General features: G+C 44.7%; 1 long non-coding RNA gene and 1 pseudogene across 1 annotated transcript; both read right to left on the bottom strand.

Moving 5' to 3' along the window:
• Nucleotides 1-235: 235 nt before the first annotated feature.
• LOC120037889 lies at nucleotides 236-15,994 on the bottom strand (annotated as a pseudogene).
• A 320-nt stretch (nucleotides 15,995-16,314) lies between these two features.
• Nucleotides 16,315-16,692, bottom strand: LOC120037891. Its single transcript, XR_005474895.1, has 3 exons — nucleotides 16,652-16,692; nucleotides 16,459-16,524; nucleotides 16,315-16,357 (listed from the first exon to the last, which is right to left on the bottom strand). It is a non-coding gene; the product is annotated as an uncharacterized LOC120037891 (long non-coding RNA).
• Nucleotides 16,693-19,045: the final 2,353 nt, after the last annotated feature.

Here is a 19,045-nt window from a genome sequence, read left to right as displayed (position 1 = left end):
TGATCTCGTCTGTGGTTCTCAAGCGTTGTAAGTTGGTCTCCTGCTGTGTAATAGGATGATAGGCTTCGTCCAAATGGCACCCATGGAGTGCACTACTTTTTTTACCAGATTAATATGAACCCTGGTCAAAAGAAGTGCACTATACAGCGAGAATAAGTTGCCATTTTTAGGACGTAGCCTTGGGTCTGTTGCAGTGCAATCTAGCTGCAGACAGAGGGCCAGGGCAGCAGGGGCGGGGTAGTTGGTAGTTTAGGGTCGGCAGCGCTGGATGAAGCGAGGGTAGAGACACACGTCTCTGATGTGGTGTCTGTTCAGCAGCCAGGTTAGGAACCTCTCCAGGCCCAGCCCGTAGCCACCATGGGGACAGGTCCCATACTTCCTCTGGAAAACACAACGTTAACATTAGTAACACAACTAAAACCATCCCAAAACTACTCTCAACAGTTTGTGTGAGGGATGTGATCGGACAACAGGGAAAAACAAGAATGTGGCTAGTGGATAGGTCCGTTTCAATGATATACGACTTTGTGAAACTGACCGTGTCGATGATTACCCCGAGAGGCATTCTAAGCAGTGACAAAATCAGACTTGTGAAGCATGCCTCATTGTGTATTTGTAACAGTATAACTTTAAACCGTCCCTCGCCCCGACACGGGCGCGAACCAGGGACCCTCTGCACACATCAACAACGGTCGCCCACGAAGCATCGCTACCCATCGCTCCACAAAGGCCACGGCCCTTGCAGAGCAAGGGGCAACCCTACTTAAGTCTCAGAGCAAGTGACTTAACTGATTGAAATGCTACTAGCGCGTACCCGCTAACTAGCTAGCCATTTCACATCCGTTACATATTATTTCACTTGAGACGTATTGTGAAAGAGAAACGGTTTTTAATCAAAGTGTTGATTGTGAAACCAATGGAAACTGTGACCAGTTTTCCTTCAAATCACATGAGAGGCGACGCAATTTACTTTACCCAGGAGGGCGGAGGCGCCAACTAAAACTCTCTCGAATTTGAGTAAACATTGTAGAGGTAAGATAACTAGCTAGCTAGGAATGATAAACATTGTAGAGGTAAGATAACTAGCTAGCTAGGAATGATAAACATTGTAGAGGTAAGATAACTAGCTAGCTAGGAATGATAAACATTGTTGCTGTGGATGACTTTAGCTGTTAGTATAGCTAGCTATCTATTGCCCCGTTACATTTCATTACCCCGGTACTGTAATTATTTCGCCACCACGGCCTATTTATTGCCTTACCTCCCTAATTTACCTCATTTGCACACCCTGTATATATACTTTTCTATTGTGTTATTGACTGTACGTTTGTTTATGTGCAAAATAAAATACTGAACGGACAAGTGTAGTGTTTGTAATGCAAGATGGGGAGCACGTCTCTCATCAGAGATCAAATTTATTTTTGGGAGATAGCAAAATATGACCTTTTCATTCAAGACAGGATAAGGTGATAAAACATTTGTTTAATTACTTCTTCCTCAACTTGTTTCTAACTTTATAGCAAGTCAAGCTTGACTTAATAATTATAAAAAAAAAAACGCCATTACCATCACAATAAACTTAAACGGGAGGCAACAGTCGTGTAATATAAATTGGATTGACAGCCAACATGTATTATTTAACATTACTATTAAAATAGTACTCACTTAAAGGAGTGGGTAATTGTTTACAAGTTGCTAGCTATCCCATTTAGCCATCACCGAAAACCATTTTCTTCCTCTGTGGTTTGGTAACTTCCTGTTCTTTAAAGGACTAATGGGACTGAAGACGACGCTTCTTCTTCTGTGAGGTTATACGGCGGTTGGAATCCCATTTGTTGCATTACCGCCACCTACTAGACTGGAGTACAACTCCCTTACACTTTGCTTGATAGATAAAATGTAATAAATAATACCCTACCGTCTAACACTACACTCACTCATTTCAAAAGGGTATAAAATCAAATTGATACCACCCTAATCCACTAATTAAATTGATTTATTCCCTACCTCATATCATCCTGAAAGGATGGGACATCACCACTTAACACACCCTGTAACTCTGCTGTCAAGTCTGGCACACCCAAATACCTCTCTGCAGCTGCCACCACAACCTCCATTTTCTGTGACTTACATTCCATCCCTGCAGTACAGTTAATAGCCATTGCTATAAATACAAAAAATCCAATCTTACTGAACCTTATATCACTTTTTGGCTTATCCCTCTGTACTGGGTTATCTCTACTACTCCCCCTTAACCCATCTTCCTCTACTTTCTTCACTGCCTCAGCATATGACAACTTCTGCTCTACTCTAACCCTGGAAACCTCAACCTGCCTCTCTCGCACGGAACATTTCTGATCCCCAGCCCCATGGGCACCCCTACAATTAACACATTCCACTACTTTCCCCAATGCTACACATTCCTTTGTCTCATGCCCTTCTGCACACTTCTCACACCTTGGACCCTCCCTCCTACACACCGATGCCACATGCCCATAAGCTTGACACCTGTAACATCGTAATGTATTCAGCACATACACTCGTACAGGATAACTTATATATCCTAGCTTCACTTTGTCAGGCAAAGACTCAACTTCATAACTCAAAAGAACAGACAATGACTCTTCCGTTTCGCCCCTCTCGCCACCCTGTCTGAGTCGCATCAAACGACGAGCATCATAAACACCGGGAATCTTTCCCCTCAGCTGGTCAACGTTTATATCTACTGCTACCCCAGTTATCACTCCTTTCATTGGTGCCCTTTTCTTGAGAGCGAAACAATTCACTTTTCTTTCCCCCATTTGTGCACAAAATTTGAGAAATAAGTTTTATGTGCGTATGGAAAATTTCTGGGATTTCTTTTTTCAACTCATGAAACCAACACTTTACATGATACGCTTATATTTTTGTTCAGTGTACAATGACTTAAGACATTTAGTAGAAAGAAAATACATCTACCCTACCATTAAAAAAAATTATATTTTCTATTTTATAATTCTTCAAAGTAGCCACCCTTTGCCTTGATGACAGCTTTGCACACTCTTGGCTTTCTCTCAACCAGCTTCATGAGGAATGATTTTTCAACAGTATTGAAGGAGTTCCCACATATGCTGAGCACTTGTTGGCTGCTTTTCCTTCACTCTGTGGTCCAACTCATCCCAAACCATCTCAATTGGGTTGAGGTCGGGTGATTGTGGAGGCCAGGTCATCTGATGCACCACTCCATCACTCTCCTTCTTGGTCAAATGTCCATTGCTCGTGTTTCTTAGCCCAAGCAAGTCTCTTCTTCTTATTGGTGTCCTTTAGTTCTGGTTTCTTTGCAGCAAATCGAGCATGAAGGGCTGATTTACGCAGTCTACTATGAAATAGTTGATGTTGAGATGAATCTGTTACTTGAACTCTGTGAAGCATTTATTTGGGCTGCATTCTGAGGCTGGTAACTCTAATGAACTTATCCTGTGCAGCAGAGGTAACTCTGGGTCTTCCTTTCCTGTGGCGGTCCTCATGAGAGACAGTTTCATCACAGCGCTTGATGGTTTTTTGCAACTGCACTTGAAGTTGTTAATTGAAATGCATTCTAGGTGACTACCTCATGAAGCTGGTTGAGAGAATTGGTTGGGTTGATGTACATACCTGGTCAGTGCACCAGTATTAGAGGGTTGGGTAGATACCTGGTCAGTGTACCAGTATTAGGGGGTTGGGTAGATGTACATACCTGGTCAGTGTACCAGTATTAGAGGGTTGGGTAGATACCTGGTCAGTGTACCAGTATTAGAGGGTTGGGTAGATGTACATACCTGGTCAGTGTACCAGTATTAGAGGGTTGGGTAGATGTACATACCTGGTCAGTGTACCAGTATTAGAGGGTTGGGTAGATACCTGGTCAGTGTACCAGTAGTAAGGGGTTGGGTAGATGTACATACCTGGTCAGTGTACCAGTATTAGAGGGTTGGGTAGATGTACATACCTGGTCAGTGTACCAGTATTAGAGGGTTGGGTTGATGTACATACCTGGTCAGTGTACCAGTAGTAAGGGGTTGGGTAGATGTACATACCTGGTCAAAGTGTACCAGTATTAGAGGGTTGGGTAGATGTACATACCTGGTCAGTGTACCAGTATTAGAGGGTTGGGTAGATGTACATACCTGGTCAGTGTACCAGTATTAGAGGGTTGGGTAGATGTACATACCTGGTCAGTGTACCAGTATTAGAGGGTTGGGTTGATGTACATACCTGGTCAGTGTACCAGTATTAGAGGGTTGGGTAGATGTACATACCTGGTCAGTGTACCAGTATTAGAGGGTTGGGTAGATGTACATACCTGGTCAGTGTACCAGTATTAGAGGGTTGGGGTAGATACCTGGTCAGTGTACCAGTAGTAAGGGGTTGGGTAGATGTACATACCTGGTCAGTGTACCAGTATTAGAGGGTTGGGTAGATGTACATACCTGGTCAGTGTACCAGTATTAGAGGGTTGGGTAGATGTACATACCTGGTCAGTGTACCAGTATTAGAGGGTTGGGTAGATGTACATACCTGGTCAGTGTACCAGTATTAGAGGGTTGGGTAGATACCTGGTCAGTGTACCAGTATTAGAGGGTTGGGTAGATGTACATACCTGGTCAGTGTACCAGTAGTAAGGGGTTGGGTAGATGTACATACCTGGTCAGTGTACCAGTATTAGAGGGTTGGGTAGATACCTGGTCAGTGTACCAGTATTAGAGGGTTGGGTAGATGTACGTACCTGGTCAGTGTACCAGTAGTAAGGGGTTGGGTCAATGCCTTCCCTCTTGTATCCCTCCAGCAGTTCCTCAGCATCCCAGATCCTCATAGACCCTCCTACTATCTCTCCAACATTAGGCATCAGCACATCCACCTGGGGAGAGGAGCAGCAGGGACAACAATAACAGTTATTTCACTGGAGAGAGGAGCAGCAGGGACAACAATAACAGTTATTTCACTGGAGAGAGGAGCAGCAGGGACAACAATGAGTTATTTCACTGGAGAGAGGAGCAGCAGGGACAACAATGAGTTATTTCACTGGAGAGAGGAGCAGCAGGGACAACAATGAGTTATTTCACTGGAAGAGGGAGCAGCAACAACAATAACAGTTATTTCACTGGAGAGAGGAGCAGCAGGGACAACAATAACAGTTATTTCACTGGAGAGAGGAGCAGCAGGGACAACAATAACAGTTATTTCACTGGAGAGAGGAGCAGCAGGGACAACAATGAGTTATTTCACTGGAGAGAGGAGCAGCAGGGACAACAATGAGTTATTTCACTGGAGAGAGGAGCAGCAGGGACAACAATGAGTTATTTCACTGGAGAGAGGAGCAGCAGGGACAACAATAACAGTTATTTCACTGGAGAGAGGAGCAGCAGGGACAACAATGAGTTATTTCACTGGAGAGAGGAGCAGCAGGGACAACAATGAGTTATTTCACTGGAGAGAGGAGCAGCAGGGACAACAATGAGTTATTTCACTGGAGAGAGGAGCAGCAGGGACAACAATAACAGTTATTTCACTGGAGAGAGGAGCAGCAGGGACAACAATAACAGTTATTTCACTGGAGAGAGGAGCAGCAGGGACAACAATAACAGTTATTTCACTGGAGAGAGGAGCAGCAGGGACAACAATAACAGTCATTTCACTGGAGAGAGGAGCAGCAGGGACAACAATGAGTTATTTCACTGGAGAGAGGAGCAGCAGGGACAACAATGAGTTATTTCACTGAGAGAGGAGCAGCAGGGACAACAATAACAGTCATTTCACTGGAGAGAGGAGCAGCAGGGACAACAATAACAGTCATTTCACTGGAGAGAGGAGCAGCAGGGACAGATGGACGTGTCACCTGTAAAACTGCGAAGGGAGGGTGACTACAAACATGTGTAAAGTAAAGGTAAAGGAAACCCAGAATGTGATTCAGATCTTCTGCTCTGGTGGAAAGGGAACCCGGAGGGACGGGGCGGTTGCCTATGGATCCGCAGCCTTTTCCTATTCAGTATAAACTAAAATGCAAAACTGATTCTAGATCAGAACTCTGAAACATTTTTGAATACAGGCCTTGGAAAAGGGTGATGGTTCGGGTGAGGTAAGCTCTGATGAAGATGCAGTTTTCAGGTCCGGGGTCACGGTTTCTGTGACGTAAGCTCTCTGCTGGTCAGGGACTCACCGACTCAGTGAGGCGTCGGTCCTCAGGACAGCGCTGCATGTAGAAGGACTTGATCTCAGCAGGGAAGCGACACAGCAGGATGGTCTCACCGATGGCATCAGTCATCAGCCTCTCTGGGGCCTCTGGGATGTCCTGAAACAAAAGGAGAGGGGTTTTATAACATCACAGTAACAGGAGCTGGACAAAGAGAAGGTCCACTGAACAATACATTGATGAGTAGGTAAACAGTTGGCGGCCATTTTCTCCTCCCCCTTCTCTTTACATTTACATTTTACATTTTAGTCATTTAGCAGACGCTCTTATCCAGAGCGACTTACAGTAGAGTGCATACACATTTTATTACATTTTTTACATACTGAGACAAGGATATCCCTACCGGCCAAACCCTCCCTAACCCGGACGACGCTATGCCAATTGTGCGTCGCCCCACGGACCTCCCGGTCGCGGCCGGCTGCGACAGAGCCTGGGCGCGAACCCAGACACTCTGGTGGCGCAGCTAGCACTGCGATGCAGTGCCCTAGACCACTGCGCCACCCGGGAGGCTCTTTGCGTATCTGTGCCAGTCTCCTCAACACAGATTAAACCTAGTGCTAGACTAAGAACCATATTAAAGTAGCAGTAATCCAGGACTAGACACAATCTGTGCCCAGGAAACCAGCACTAAATGTCCTAAAAACACAACCACAGGTTCATGCTAGCCAAAGATTCATTCTGGAGAGAGATAGTGATTAGATGGAGTGATTATAATTGACTGTGGTTCATGCCGACCCTAAACCATTTGTCAAATGTCATTTATTCATAGTCAAAATGTACCTCTCCGAACTCATAGTATGTCCCATCATCCTTTTTGATGTCATGCTCCTTCAGCCAGATGATGGCATCAGAGTAGTTGATCCTCTTGAAGGGCCTCTTGGGGCCTTGAAGTCCTGGGGAGGTAAAGGACAGACCACATAAATCGGGTTCAGATTTTCACCACCACACTAACGATTTGAGGGAGGCGTTTTGAATGAGGTCAAAAAGAAAATTTGAATCTCAAATATAAATTTTTTTTTTTTTTAGATGAAATCTTTAAGAATACATCTACCTCAGTGATCAAGACCACGGGGGGGGGGGAGAGACTACCTGCATTGACCCTTTATTGCACTGACTCTATGCACACACTGGGCCCCAGCCACACACACACTAGGCCCTACCCACACACTAGGCCCTACCCACACACCCCCTGGGCCCTACCCGCACGCACACTGGGCCCTACCCGCACAACCCCTGGGCCCTACCCGCACGCACACTGGGCCCTACCCGCACGCACACTGGGCCCTACCCGCACGCACACTGGGCCCCAGCCACACACACACTGGGCCCTACCCGCACGCACACTGGGCCCTACCCGCACGCGCACTGGGCCCTACCCGCACGCGCACTGGGCCCTACCCGCACGCGCACTGGGCCCTACCCGCACTGGGCCCTACCCGCACTGGGCCCTAACCGCACGCACACTGGGCCCTACCCGCACTGGGCCCTACCCGCACTGGGCCCTACCCGCACGCACACTGGGCCCTACCCGCACGCACACTGGGCCCTACCCGCACGCACACTGGGCCCTACCCGCACGCACACTGGGCCCTACCCGCACGCACACTGGGCCCTACCCGCACGCACACTGGGCCCTACCCGCACGCACACTGGGCCCTACCCGCACACCCCCTGGGCCCTACCCGCACGCACACTGGGCCCTACCCGCACGCACACTGGGCCCTACCCGCACACCCACTGGGCCCTACCCGCACACCCACTGGGCCCTACCCGCACACCCACTGGGCCCTACCCGCACACACACTGGGCCCTACCCGCACACACACTGGGCCCTACCCACACTGGGCCCTACCCGCACGCACACTGGGCCCTACCCGCACACACACTGGGCCCTACCCGCACGCACACTGGGCCCTACCCGCACACCCCTGGGCCCTACCCGCACACACACTGGGCCCTACCCGCACGCACACTGGGCCCTACCCGCACACACACTGGGCACTACCCGCACACACACTGGGCCCTATCCGCACGCACACTGGGCCCTACCCGCACTGGGCCCTACCCGCACACACACTGGGCCCTACCCGCACGCACACTAGGCCCTACCCACACACACACTGGGCCCTACCCACACTGGGCCCTACCCGCACCCACACTGGGCCCTACCCGCACTGGGCCCTACCCGCACGCACACTGGGCCCTACCCGCACGCACACTGGGCCCTACCCGCACGCACACTGGGCCCTACCCGCACACACACTGGGCCCTACCCGCACACACACTGGGCCCTACCCACACACTGGGCCCTACACACACACACACACTGGGCCCTACCCGCACGCACACTGGGCCCTACCCGCACGCACACTGGGCCCTACCCGCACGCACACTGGGCCCTACCCGCACGCACACTGGGCCCTACCCGCACGCACACTGGGCCCTACCCGCACGCACACTGGGCCCTACCCGCACACACACTGGGCCCTACCCGCACACACACTGGGCCCTACCCGCACACACACTGGGCCCTACCCGCACACACACTGGGCCCTACACACACACACACTGGGCCCTACACACACACACACTGGGCCCTACCCGCACACACACTGGGCCCTACCCACACACTGGGCCCTACCCACACACTGGGCCCTACCCACACACTGGGCCCTACCCACACACCCCCGCCCCAACACACACATACTACATACACCCTCGAATACTGACGCCACACACACTTTCACACTCACCACATACGCTGCTGCTACTGTTTATTATCCATCCTGTTGCCTAGTCAATTTATCTTTACCTATATCTACCTCAACTACCTCGTACCCTGCACATCCACTCAGTACTGTTACTTCCTGTATAAATATCTCATTTTACTCACTATTGTTTTTCACTGTATTTATTCCTCGTGTCACTATTTATATTTGTTATTATTTCATCTCATCATTAACTTAGGCATTGTTGAAAAAGGACCCGTAAGTATTTCACTGTTAGTCTATACCTGCTATCTACAAAGCATGTGACAAATACCATTTGTGAGAGAGAGAGAGAGCGAGTGAGAGAGGAGAGAGCGAGTGAGAGAGAGTAAGTGAGAATAGCTGCAAAGAGCTCCTTATAAAACATCAGACGTACAGGGTTGACTTGGTAGAGTAGAGAAGCAGCAGGAGACTTCAGGACTCTGTCCACCACATCACACACCAGATCCTCCAGCCTGCTCAGTAGGTCCTCATAGGTCATGAAGGGGCACTCTGCCTCTATGTGAGTGTACCTACAGAGGAAGGGAGGAACATAGGGTCGGTGGTAAACAAACAGAACTCGAGGATTTCCTGAGAATATCCTGTAGAATGAAGGTATTTGCCATCAGAATACTGTAGGTAAAATAATACATTTGTTCTGGGTCACGTTCATTAGCGAACGCAATTGAAAAACTTTGCATCGGAAAACAAAAAAAGTGAATGTTTCTTATTGTACAAGTTCAGGTATTCCCTCCATGCTATAGTGCAGATTGGGTGCCTTAATGAATACCTCCCATCCATTCCAGTACTACTACTCACTCAGACAGGTGCCTACGGGTGCGGGACTGCTCAGCGCGGTAGGACTGAGCGATACAGAAGGTGTCTCCCAGGGCAGGGATACAGGTCTCCAGGTAGAGCTGAGAGGACTGGGTCAGGAACGCCTCTTCCCCAAAGTAGTTCAGGTTGAACAAGGTGGAACCTCCCTCCACCTGGGTCTGCACCAGGGTGGGTGGGGTGATCTGTGGGAAAACAAAAACACAAACAACAACATAGCTTTAGAATGGCTTTACATTTACAAAAGAGATCATTCTATACATATACACTACCGTTCAAAAGTTTGGGGTCACCTAGAAATGTCCTTGTTTTTGAAAGAAAAGCATTTTTTTTTGGTCCATTAAAATAACATAAAAATGATCTGAAATGCAGTGCAGACATTATTAATGTTGTAAATGACTATTGTAGCTGGAAACGGCAGATTTGTTAATGGAATATTTACATAGGCATACAGAGGCTCATTATCAGCAACCATCAGCAACCAGTTTGTGGGAATGTGAAATTAATGTAGGAGAATATAACACATTAGATCTGGTAAAATATACATGTTTTTTTCTTTTTGTATTTTTTTGTACCATCATCTTTGAAATGCAAGAGAAAGGCCATAATCTGATTTAGGACTCAAGGCTCAATTTAGGTTTTGGCCACTAGATGGCAGCAGTATGTGCAAAGTTTTAGACTGATCCAATGAACCATTGCATTTCTGTTCAACATGTTATATCAAGTCTGCCTAATTGGTCAATATATACATTTTGAAGTACATAATTGTGCACTCTCAAACAATAGCATGGTATGTTTTCTTTATGTAATACATGTATCACTAGCCACTTTAAACTATGCACTTTTATGTTTATATACCCTACATTACTCATCTCATATGTATATACTGTACTCTATACCATCTACTGCATCTTGCCTATGCCGTTCTGTACCATCACTCATTCATATATCTTTATGTACATATTCTTTATCCCTTTACACTTGTGTGTATAAGGTAGTAGTTGTGGAATTGTTAGGTTAGATTACTCATTGGTTATTACTGCATTGTCGGAACTAGAAGCACAAGCATTTCGCTACACTCGCATTAACATCTGCTAACCATGTGTATGTGACAAATAAAATTTGATTTGATTTTCAGTGTAATAGCTACTGTAAATTGGACAGTGCAGTTAGATTAACAAGAATTTAAGCTTTCTGCCAATATCAGATATGTCTATGTCCTGGGAAATTTTCTTGTTACTTACAACGTCATGCTAATCGCATTAGCGCACGTTAGCTCAACCGTCCCGAGGGTGGGACACCGATCTGTAGAGATCCTTAAGACGATATATGATTAAATAAGTCACAAAGATGTTTAAACATGCACAAGGATGACAATATAGAATTATTCACGATTCAAACCTAATCTATAAAATCAGCAATAGCAATAAGAACCCAAAGACAGCAGGTGATGGACATTACAGTATATATATATACTATAAAAAGAGATCAGAAACATGGAAAGATTGTGATGTACCCACATGTTAAATAGAATCTCCATCCTGTTGTATCTGTGTGGATAGGTACTACTTTTTACTGTACCTCATGGTATCCGCGGTTGAAGAAGTGGTCCCTGAAGCACTGTGTGACAGTGGAGCGGACCCGGAGGATCTTGGACACGTTCTCCCCACGGATCATCATGTGTCTGTTGTTGAGCTGAACGTCCACATCGGACTCCTCATTCAGCAGGTTGTCAGCTCCTCCAGCCGGCGCCAGACCCACCAGCTCCCAGAAGTCACAGGTCAGCTCATGACCTCCAGGGGCCTAGTGGAGGAGGAGAAGACAGGCAAGTCATAACAACGTTATTATAATTCATTAAAATGTAATACTAAATTGGGACCGATTTTCCCCCCCCGGGACACAGTTTAAGCCTAGTCACGGACAACAACAAAAAAATAGATTGGAGATTTTTCATTGAACATGTCAAAGATTAGGCTTAATCTGGGTCTGGGAAACTTGACCATATATGTGTATGCTAAACTTGAAACAATAATGGATATTAATTGGAGGAATGTTTACCTGTTTTCCTTCTGGTACTTCTTTCACTGTCCCATACAGAGCCACTGTGCTTTCAGTGGACAGCACCAAGGCATTGTAGCACTGACACTATAAAACGGTGACAAAGGGCCAAAAACATATTAGAAAAGAATAAGAGGAGAATTTTTTAATTTTTTAATTTAAAAGTGGTGCCATAAAAAAAAGTATATCATAACATTTTGATCGTATTTAAAAAAAAAATTAAACAGAATTGAGTTTTAAAAAGAGAGCAAAAAAAAAAGAAAAAAAAAGTACCAATTTATCGTTGAGAACACACTGCAGGAAACCAGTTCCATCTCTCAGCACGATGAACAGCAGGTTCTTTCCTAGCAAGAGAATAGCACACACGCTATAAGCCTCTCTCATTCATGCAAAGAACTCTAAAATATATTTGGGAAAAAATACAAATATGAGGGATTGTGGAAGTGATGCAGACAATTACATTGATGGAAGCTACAACCTGCAATATTTAAGCTGATATTATATTTTAGCGCCAGTCTGCACGTTTAAACTAAAACAATGTAACTAATAATGGCATCTTTATGCTTTCGTTAATAAATAATGATAAAAATACTCTTTCAAAATGCTGATGTTTATTTAGCTATGGATCCATAACGAATTACTATGGGAATAAATATCACTGAATTACAGAATGATTGGAAAAAAGTTCTCTAATGAAGGTAAACAATTGTCGCCTACTGGAAAATACTCTTTCAAACACCCACGGTCACGTTGTACAGCGCCTTTATGACTAGTAGCAGCTAGCTGGACAATAGACTTGCCTAGAAGGAGGGTAGGGGGAGAATTCTATCGTCAAATGTATTTCTTAGTTAGGTTGGCTGTAACACAACCGGCCGTGATTGGTTGCAATTTCAGTTTAACATTAAGAATTGTTATGCTCTTAGTGTAACCTTTATTTAACTAAGCAAAGTCAGTTAATAAGAACAAATTCTTATTTACAAGGACAGCCTACTCCTTCCTCCCCGCAGGAATTGAACCCCGGTCTCCCGGTGCCCGCACAACACAGGGATTCTTTAGCTAAATAGCCCAGTACTGTAGCCTACTCCTGACCGCACTTGGTTGTACAGCGACATATTTTCCCGTTCCATCCTAATGGAAACCCAGAGGGTTTTTCATTTTCCTTGGAATAGAAACACCATAATATTAATCTAATTAATTAAGCAAATTTCTTTAAAAAAAATCAGTCCCATATACAATGTTCTTACAAAAAAAGGTTTTAAATTCTCTAGTACAGCACTATTGAAGGCTATCAATGCCTCTCAAAGATGCCCTCTGGTGGTTAAACTAGCACAACTAGCATTAATGGTACCAGTGGTTGGCACTTAAATAACGTGCCATAAATTTTGCGGCACCATGCAGCTGTGCCGCAGTACGCTGCAACTTTTAAAGAAACCACTGTACCTAATTGGTTCCTCGAGATAACGTTACCTCATCTGATGTTGTAACGTTAGCTAGCTAGCAGTCTGACTAACTTTGTTAGCCAGCTAATTTTCACACCATAAACTCAATTAATGTGTCTCAAATTTCTCTGGCTAGCTCTAACGGATAACTCAATCCAGCTACTGTAGCAAGATAACAGTACTTAACATTGCTAACAATTCTTGTCCCACCACACTTACTCTCTCAACTCAAACTTTCCAAATGCCAGTTTTTCCAGTTACAGCTCATGAAGTACGCTTCATCATCAAATCAAAGCTGCCTTTCCACTCTGCTCTGACTTCCAGAGCGCGGCGCTGATGCTGTAACTAGCAAGTTGGTTGTCTCTTCAGTCGCGTGCTGCATTCTGTTAGGTGAATGACTGGCGGAGCGCAGGCTCGAGCCTTGGCTACAGACATAATTGCTTCAAACATGTATCACTGGTTCGCTTACAGCCATTAGTGACCCAAACGCGGATATTAGAACCCCCCCCCCCCCCCCCAAAAAAACAGAATCAAGTACTTTAACTATTTGGCGAATTTCGCCAAAGGTAACTGGTTTGCCTCTCTGTGTTAAGCTAAAAATAAATATTCAAATGTTACATTTTGTTGCCTGTTTTTGCATGTTATTTCGACATTAATACGTGTCACATATCAGTTTGCAAACAATGTAAAACATTTTTATAATTCAGTTAAAAAAGCTGCATACAAACAAGGTTGCTTTCTTGAGTAAGGCAGCTTAAAAATGCAGGTGTTTCATCCTAGCTCAGTGCTTTCTGTGGTGGTGGGAAGCCAGGGAAAAATACGAAGCGTAGAGGTTGTAATGTTCTCTAGTGATTGGCTGTGATTGGCTCAGTGTTCTGTCACTCAAGGGGACACTACGACACCGCAAAATCTATGGGGAGAGCTAAAAAATTCAAGCCCCTTGGGTGCTGCCATAGTTACATTAGAAGTGCCCATCCAAGAAGGCTCAAAGGTCATTGGCCACAGATAAAATTACGTCAAATCACATTATATCTACAGTAGCTTTGATTGGACTGATCATGTCAACGTTAGGGCTGTTGCTGTGTCAAATTCCTACTGACCATGGCCTCCCGAGAGCCCAGCGGTCTAAGGCACTGCTTTGCAGTACTAGAGGCATCACTACAGACCTGGGTTCGATCCCGGCTGTGTTGCAGCCGGCCGCAACCGGAGAGACCCATGAGGCAGCGAACAATTGGCCCAGCATCGTCCGGATTAGGGGAGGGGTTTGGCCGGCCGGGATGTTCTTGTCCCATTGCGCTCTAGCGACTCCTTGTCGCGGGGCCGGCAAATGCCAGTTGTATGGTGTTTCCTCCGACACAGTTGGTGTGCTGGCTTCCGGGTTAAGCAGCAGGTGTGTCAAGAAGCAGTGCGGCTTGGCTGGGTCGTGTTTTTCGGAAGAACGCATTGGCTCTCGACCTTCGCCTCTCCCGAGTCCGTACAAGAGTTGCAGAGATGGGACAAGACTGTAACTACCAATTGGATTTCACGCAATATTGGGGAGAAAAAGGGGTAGGAAAAAAACAACTACTCACCACATGTTTATACACTGCAGTGCTAGCTGTAGCTGTAGCTTTCAGTACTACATTCATTCTCTGATCCTTGATTGGGTGGACAACATGTCAGTTAATGCTGCAAGAGCTCCGATAGGTTGGAGGTGGTCCTCCGGAAGCTGTCATAATTACTGTGTAAGTCTATGGAAGGAAGTGAGAACCATGAACCTCCTAGGTTTTGTATTTAAGTCAATGTACCCAGAGGAGGACGGAAGCTAGCTGTCCTCCGGCTACACCATGTTGCTACCCTACAAAGTGCTGATGAGACTACTGTGAACTTTCATTGAAAAACAGTGTGTTTTAATCAATTTATTTGGTGATGTGAAAATATTTAGTTTAAAAATGATAATTTTTTAGTATAGTAAGTTTTAGTATAAAAATGATTTTTTACAAAATGATAGTCCTCCCCTTCCTCCTCTGAGGAGCCTCCACAGAAATGCAGCTGCCAGAACGTCTTATATTAACTGAGAAAACCACAGTATGTGGTAAAACTTATTTCCCTCGTTTCGGGTTCATCAGTGAAGGTAACACGTGATGCTTGAGCTGATGCAAGGACGAACAACCGAACGCACAAATGGTTCTGAGCCAGTGTGCAACAAAGTAAGCAAGGTTGCTATGGAAATTACCCAAGATGCGCTGTTATTTCGATGCTAAATATCATAACTTAGATTAAAGATTTTTTTTTAAATTACGTGCAACTTTACAAGTTTTGAATCACAGAGTATTCATGTTCATAACATTATGTACACAGTGTTGCAGAAACTTTTCAGTTCTGTTTTCTGGGTCACGGAACACATTTTTGGTGGATAGCTAGCTGTACCCATTGACTTCCAGTCTTTGCTACCTTTATCTTCCTTCATACTGGACTTTCTACAATCCTCACCTTGTTTTCTCATTCGGTGCACCCAGCCAAACACCTTCACTCTCTCCCCCCGGAGAGGCTCCAGCTGATAGATTTTAAACCTTTTGGGAAAGTGTTGATTCAATTTCAATATTAAACACAATGGAAAACCAAAAAATTCCACTCTTATTTCCAAAGATGAGGAGTTTCTGACAGGATGCTGACTAAAGAGAATATAGTGGATCTGACCGTTTTGGGCTCTGGAAGGCTGGAGTCATTCTCAATGGTGACTTTCTTAGCTCCGTCCAGGTTCTTCTCTCGTCTCTCAGAATCCCTCTGCCTTCAAAATCAAAGTTGAAAATAATTTACATAAATTGCCGCTTACATACACTACTGCTACCTGTGAGCAGTGAGTATACAGTTTATGGCCGAAGACAATAGTGTGTATAATTATAATGGTGCATCCTATTCCCTACATAGTGCACTACTTTTGACCAGAGGTAGCGCACTATATGGGGGGATAGGGTGCCATTTCCGCCTTCCCACGTACCTCCTTTTTGTCTTTGGAGTCGCTCTTCATCTGCTCTCTAGCAAATAACTTTTCACATTTTCTTCTGTGTCTTGGAGATCACTGCCCAACGCTAGATTAATAGGAGAAACAAAAATCAGTAAGTGAAACGAAAATGAAAAAATGTGTTTGTGTTTTGACTTGTTTTTTTGATTGCTTGTTGTAACCATCTACCTCTCCTTCCTTCTGAGAATCCACATAGATGGTTGGGAATGGTTCTTTTCCAGCAAATATCAATGCCTGTGAAATCCACATAGCTGTTGTTACAGCACTTACAGTGATTTATTCCAAGGGGATCGTAGACATATCAATTCTGTTGAATGGGTGTAATAATGAAAAACAAACAGACAACACTGATTCCTCTTACCCTCAATGAGGTCTTGAAAGGCTTCTGTTCTGTCCATCACCGTCCTGGTCATTTCCCTCTTTGTCAGACACATACAGTTCACCTGGAAAAAAGTGAAAGCACTGTAATACTTGATCTTGCATGCCTGTCATTTCCTCTAAACCTAGCTTGACATGTTCAGTTATCATTCCCGATGCTAAATCCCATATTTGACATCCCACTACGTTGCCTATTTCACCCACTCAAAGGTTGGAGCTACAGTGCATTGGAAAGTATTCAGACCCCTGGACTTTTCCCACATTTTGTTACGTTCAGCCCTATTCTAGAATTGATTCAATTGTATTCCCTCCTCAATCAACACACAATACCCCATAATGACAAGACAAAAACTTTATTTTTATTTTTTATGTTTGCACATTTATTAAATATAAAATACTGAAATATCACATTTACATAAGTATTCAGACCCTTTACGAAGCACTTTGTTGAAGCACCTTCGGCAGCCTCCAGTCTTATTGGGTATGATGCTACAAGCTTGGCACACCTGTATTTGGCAAGTTCTCCCATTCTTCCCTGCAGATCCTCTCAAGCTCTGTTGGATGGGGAGGCGTCCCTGCACAGCTATATTCTGGTCTCGCCAGAGATGTACTTAAACTTCTAAAACCCTGTTTTCGCTTTTTGCTTTGTTATTATGCGGTATTGTGTATATATTGATGAGGGGGGGAAATATATTTACTCAACTTTAGAATAAGGCTGTAACGTAACAAAATGTGGGAAAAGTCAAGGCGTCTGAATACTTTCCGAACGCACTGTGTGTACACATTGTGGAGTTGAGAATATCAGCTAGGTACAGGTATGACAGAAATGAAAAAGGCACTAAAACAAACAAAATGCTTAACTAGCTTTTTTTTAGCTAGTTAGACAGTGAAGATACGGTTGTGCTATCGGTGGGCTCCCGAGTGGCACAGCGGTCTAAGGCTCTGCATCTCAGTGCTAGAGGCGTCCGTCCTACAGACCCTGATTCGATCCCGGGCTGTATCACAACCGGCCATGATTGGGAGTCGCATAGGGCGGTGCACACTTGGCCCAGCGTCGTCCGGGTTAGGGGAGGGTTTGGCCAGGGTAGGCCGTCATTGTAAAAAAAAAAAATTTGTTCTTAACTGACTTGCCTAGTTAAATAAAGGTTCAATTTAAAAAATAAAAAAAAAGTATGCAAGCTAACTAGCACACCGGTCTGATGCAACACTTGACACATTATTTCAGCATTGTATATATAGTAGCTAGCTACATAACGTTACACAATGAGTTTACCTGCAGGTTCGTTGCCTTCTCCGCCATATCCATGTAGAAATTGTATCAAATCTGTATATTTTAATGAAATACTAGCTAGCTAATAATAATACTGAAAAGAACCGGCCTTTGCTTCTCCCGTTGGTTTGTGTGCTCACGTATGATTATCTGCGCATACAACTTCCGAAAAGGTCGTGAACGTTGATTGGTTACGGTGTGCAGTAATTGAACGCGGATTGGTTCACAGTTCCTGACAGTCATTGTAGTCACGCCCTGACATGATGAAAGGACCATATCTGGTGTGTTATTGGACCATAGAGATGTATGGAGCTAAGAGATGATGAGGCTATATATGATTCATGCATATTTAATTCAATCCATTACATCGTGCATATATTGTTGCAGATCCATTTGAATCTATTAATGTCCATACATTAAATTAAATAAAAAAATGTTCTTTGGTACACTTCCCGTACAAAAAAAAAAGATTGCAGTTTCAAAATTGCTGTCGACTTGTATTTTAGAAGCAGTAATTGCAAAATGCAGTTATACCACCCTCTGACTGAAATATTTTTTCGTAAGGGTTGTTCTCGGAGCTACTGATGGGCAAATCTGAATAATGTTTTGTATGTTTGCCATTCAGAGTGAGAATGGGCAAGACAAAATATTTTGTGTCTTTGAACGAGGTATGGTAGTAGGTACCAGGCGCACCGGTTTGTGTCAAGAAGTGCAATGCTTTTGGGTTTTTCACGCTCAACAGTTTCCCGTTGTATCAAGAATGGTCCACCACCCAAAGGACATCCAGCCAATTTGACACAACTGTGGGAAACATTGGAGTCAACATGGGCCAGCATCCCTGTGGACTGCTTTTGACACATTGTAGAGTTCATACCCCAATGAATTGAGGCTGTTCTGAGGGCAAAAGGGGGTGCAACTCAATATTAGGAAGGTGTTCCTAATGTTTTGTACACTCTGTATGTACAGTGCAGTCAAGAAAGAATCAGACCCCTTGACTTTTTCCACATTTTGTTACGTTACAGCTTATTATAAAATTGATAAAATTGTTTCCCCCCCACTCATAAGATCTACACACTATACCCCAAAATGACAAAGCAGAAACAGGTT

Source organism: Salvelinus namaycush, unplaced genomic scaffold, assembly GCF_016432855.1.
Source record: "Salvelinus namaycush isolate Seneca unplaced genomic scaffold, SaNama_1.0 Scaffold1969, whole genome shotgun sequence".
NCBI lineage: Eukaryota > Metazoa > Chordata > Actinopteri > Salmoniformes > Salmonidae > Salvelinus > Salvelinus namaycush.
The sequence above is the reverse complement of the archived record's forward strand: the minus strand, read 5'-3'. Positions and strand labels throughout refer to the sequence as shown.